The sequence below is a fragment of the Chelonoidis abingdonii genome, chromosome 17 (assembly GCF_003597395.2).
Source record: "Chelonoidis abingdonii isolate Lonesome George chromosome 17, CheloAbing_2.0, whole genome shotgun sequence".
NCBI classification, from domain to species: Eukaryota; Metazoa; Chordata; order Testudines; family Testudinidae; genus Chelonoidis; species Chelonoidis abingdonii.
Window position 1 is genome coordinate 29246199 of NC_133785.1, and position 5305 is coordinate 29251503.

Genomic DNA, 5305 nt, shown 5'->3' on the forward strand with positions numbered 1-5305 from the left:
TGTCTGATACCTTTGTGCTTTTTCCCATGCTGCCCCTTACCTCTGGGACAAGCTTCCTGTACACATCTGCAAAACTAACTCACTATTCTCCTTCAAAACCCTCCTTAAAACTCTCCTGTGCGGTGAGAGCTACAAAAACATTGACAACAGTTAGGCTGCTGTTGTGCTCAGACCATGGCCTAACCTGCTGACCAATTGTCTGATGTCTCCTTGTTCTCCCCATCTGTCTTTCTCTTGTCTTATACTTAACAGTCTCTGCCCAAGGAGCTTCTTATTTAGCCGGATATAAACCTCTGCTGAAACTTCCCCCTCAAGCCAGATAGTGCTTGAAGTTGGGGCCTCAGTGTCTCTGCCACTAGTTCTATCTGAGCAGAAGGTCGCGCCCTCTTTTCACTGGAGTTAATACATCCCCTGCATGCCATGGAGGGTAGGATGTGTGGATCCCAGCTCCAAATAGTCTGGCAAGAAAGGGTCATTGAGGCAGAAAAAGGAGATGCCTGGGAATTTACCCATCCAACTCTGACACATAATCATGCAACTCCTGTTCTAACCCGTAGTGTATAATAGTGGCTGTGGAATGCCTGCACTGCAGCCCTGTGGCTTGTCTGGGGGGCCAGAGAGTGGATTCATTATCCCCTAACTCCATAAAGCTCTCCAGGAAGGGTTGGGGTTGGGATGTGGAAATACCAGCTTAGACAGGACCGTAAGGGTCATCTAGTCTAACCCACCCGCTGTAAGTTTATTCTTTGTAGAATAATGGCATCCTCTCCAATGAAAGTGTGACTGTTGTTCAGGGTTCTGGATAGTTCCTCTCTTTACTGAAATATTAGAGGAGGAAGAAAAGGAGTCGTGCCAAGACAGGCTAATGCAAACATGCCATTAAAATGAACCACTCTCTATAGCCTGGAGCTGCTAACCGGGAAGAACATGAGTTTATGTATTTCAAGAGTAAAACTTTTGTTGCCGTATTTGAGAATTCCAGCTGCGGGAAGCGTTGTGATGACAATCAATAGATAATCTGCCATTTTCCATTCTTGTTGGTCAAATGAATGAAATACAAGATTGCTAATTCTCCGTTTGAATTATAAATGACTGCAGCCTAGACTGGCTCTTTAAATGTCATATCACTTCTTCAGCTGTACCCTTTATCTACAGTTGTTCCTGCATCTGTAGTCAAGCAAAGGGAGGGCCTTCAATGGAAGGCAGGGTTTTGAAAATGCCTATTTGTGGATCGTTATCCGTGTAATGCACCTGCATTCTCAGTGCCCAGGGAAAGGAAAGGAGAGGAACGAAGGCTAGGAGAACGACTCTTCAGTCCTAACTCAGGCCGCAGTCTGATTTCAAAGGGAACTTTGCGCCGGTGGATTACACAGGAGATGGTCTTGTGTCCTTTTCTTGCTTCAGTATCAAGTCAGGCAATCTTGTTCTAAGCCCAGCACTGACATGAAGACAAAAAGTATAGAGTGGCTATTGCTATGAACACTTGAACTGCTGAAGGCTTGAACATGGATTCCGGGTCTTTAAACACTGCACTAGTGGTGGATAAAGAAGGAGGAACGTTGTTAACCATCTTTCCACTGAGTTCAATAAGCTTTGAGTCAGGCCAATGGGGGCGGGGGGGGGAAGAAAAGTCAGTTGAGAATTGGAAAGGCATAACTGACATAAAACTGATCAAGATGGGAAAAGGACAGGAAAAAGTATATTTACTTTTTATTTAGGGCCAAATCCCGATTTTCCACTGATTTAATTGAGATTGGACATGTCCCCCAGCATATCCACAGATTTATCTGATCATACTATGAGCAAATGTCCCACATATTGTTTATAAAATGATTCTGATCATACCCTCAGTCACCCAGAATATTTGCATAGAGCTATATCCAGACTGCAGCATGACAGTAGAAGAAAATATCCTAGTGCAGTTTCTGTTGACTTCTGTGGCATTTTAACCCATAAAATAATTTACCTTAAAATGTTCAAAAGACATCACAAGCTCAGAATATTAAACAACTAATCCTTCCCTAACTTTAGTTACCATTTAGTAGTAAATGCATTGCCGATCTGGCTACAACATCTGGACAATGAAATGACTCGTTAAAGAAAAATGATACAGTACTTGTCTTTCCGCCAAAGTTTTGAGAAGCTTAAACAGAAATTAATATCTGCAAGAAATCTTTGGAACATTTTGAGAGATTATCTCTATGTGGCTAGTAATACTGTTGCTGTTTCTTTTTTAGTTAAAAAAGAAAAGGTATTGTTGAAAGACACATTTCACATACAAATCAGTTTTGCTCTACAAAGAGGCATGGAATGGTGATGCTTTGACACGATTAGCATAAATTTAAATTTCACAGTAACAAAATTCAAAGGTAATCAGTTATTCCCAGCAAAACAGATCTGATATGTTCTGTAGAGGAACATAGATCATAATGTGTCAAGAATTCTCCAGTACCTGCCCACAGGTTGATGTTAAATAAAAGATGCACTGATAACTCAAATTCCTTTCCCCAGCATACGTTCAAGGGATAGTTTTCTCACTTGGGGAATATAAAGTGTCTCTGCAAAATGTGTCCTGGAGAAATTTATTTATTGGTCTCGTGGGAATACTCCAAATGAGATGGCTTGCATATAACCACATATGGTGCCCAAATACTGACAAGGAGATTAAAAATATCAAGCATGCAAATATGTACCAGGAAATGCTGGATTGGCCATACCCACTTGTTCCCTGCTGTGTCCCTGTTCATTGGAAATAATCTTCTTTGGCAAAAAAATTCCTATTATAGACCTGTGTGAGCAGCTACTTCCCACTGTTTGGCAGAGATGGACTCTCTCATCCTGCCATTTTCAGCATGCTGTTTTGGAAATTAAAGACTTTGCTGAAGTCATAAACCTGAGGAAACCTCACAGATCTTAATATCAAAATTGTGATATTGTTTTTCCCTAATAAAACAATTAAATGAATGTTAGTCCTAGTGTCATCCATGCCAGCAAGCTAGACTGATCAATCTTAGCTGTCAGATCAACAGAAATGTATTTATAGTTTGTCTATATATTTTAATTTACAAGATATTTCTGATTTGTTGAGATCAATGTTGTAACAAATTTGAGTGTACACAATTTAATGCCTAATGGGTGGATTCATTTACCACAAGTTTGCTGGCACATAATAAGTTATGGTCCATACATAATTCATAATGGAACTGGACTTTTCTGAAAAGCTCAAGTACCGTTTAAATTGTTACCTGTAAAACATAAAGAGCCTGGTCTAAAACCTACTGGAGATAATGAAAAGTCTCCTATTGATTCCAGTGGGTTATGAGAGTCCATACATAACATGTTCCAGTTTTAAATTCCCAAATTGTAAACCATAACACATAGCAACAGTTATTAAATCAACTTGATGTTGATTTAAAAAACTGAATAAGAGGATACCTGGCTGAGTACACCTTAGAGTATTTACAACTTTTTTTTCTCCTTTTGAGAAGACTTTAGTAAGGCTTTGTCTCATGTGACCTTCTCATCAGCAAACTGGAGAGATATAACCTAGATGGACCTACTATGAGGCGGATGTACAACTGGTTGGAAAACCATACTCAATGGTTATTGGAAGGGCATACCAACTGGGATCCTACAGAGATCTGTTCTGGGTCCAATTCTATTCAATATTTTCATATATGATACGAATAATAGTATAGAGAGTACACTTTTATAAAGTCTGCAGATAGTGTTATAAGCACTTTAGAAGACAGGATTAGAATTCAAAATGATCTTGACAAACTGAAGAAATGCTCTGAAAGAAACAGGCTGAAAGTCAATAATGACAAATGCAAGGTACTACACTTGGGAAGGAATAATCAATTGCTCAGATACAAAATGGGAAATGATTTCCCAGGGAGGAAGACTGCAGAAAAGTATCTTGGGGTTATAGTGGATCACAAACTAAATGTCAACAATGTGATACTGGTTCAAAAAAGGGAACATTCTAAATATGTTAGCAGGAGTATTATAAGCAAGACCCGAGAAGTGGTTCTTCCACTCTACTCAGCACTGATAAGGCCTCAGCTGGAACTGAATGTCCAGCTCAGGCCCCACACTTTAAGAAAGATGTGGAGAAATTGCTCTCCTCCAGATTTTCCCCAATAAAAATGATTAAAGGTCTGACGGATAAGGAAAGATTGAAAAAACTAGGTGTATTTAGTCTGGAGAAGACCGAAGAGGGACGTAACAGTCTTCAAATATGAAAAGCTTGTTATGCAGAGGTGGATGATAAAATGTTCTCTTTACTAACTGAGGACAGGACAAGAGGTAGTAGGCTAAAATTGCAAAAAGGGAGATTTAGGTTAGACACTAGGAAAAACTTCCTGTCAGGATAGTTAAGCACTGGAACAAATTACCTAGGCAGGTTGTGGAATCTCCCTCATTGAATTTTTTTTAAGAACAAATTAACACAGGGGTTGGCAACCTTTCAGAAGTGGTGTGCCGAGTCTTCATTTATTCACTCTAATTTAAGGTTTCGCGGGCCAGTCATATATTCTAATGTTTTTTAGAAGGTCTCTCTCTAAAAGTCTATATATTATATAACTAAACTAGTGTATTGTAAAATAAACAAGATTTTCAAAATGTTTAAGAAGCTTCATTTAAAATTAAATTAAAATGTTGATCTTACGCCACCAACCCACTCAGCCCGCTGCTGGTCTGGGGTTCTGTTCACCTAGGCTGGCAGTGGGCTGAGTGAGGCCTGCAGCCAGGACCCCCGCTGGGAAGGGTCTGGCAGCCGGAACCCCAGACCGGCAGCGGACTGTGTGGGGCTGGTGGCCGGGACCCCAGACCAGCAGTGGGCTGAGTGGCTCAGCTCACTGCTGCTCAGGGGTTCCATCCTCCGGCTCTTGCCAGCTGGGATCTCGGCTGCTGGACCCGCTCAGCCCAGTGCCAGTCTGGGGTCCCAGCCCTGCCCACATACAGCGGGTACCTACCTTCTCCCTGATTCTGGCCCATTCTCTTCCTCTCTCTGCACTGAGCTGAGAGTTGGAGTGGACCGAGCACAGGGCTTGGGGTGAAAGGTCTGGCCAGGAGCTAAAATGAAGGAGGGGGCTCAGGGTTGGGGCAGGAGGTTTGGGTGTGGGGGCACTTACCTGGGCAGCTCCCATGTGGTGTGAGGGGTGCAGGTGGGAATGTGAGTGAGGGTGCAGGGGCTCCAATTTGGTGCTCAGGGTGGGGATGTACAGAGGGCATGGGATGTGGGGGGGCTGGGGATGTGGGGGGTGCAAGAGTCAGGGCAGAGGGCTGGGGGCATGTGAGGGGG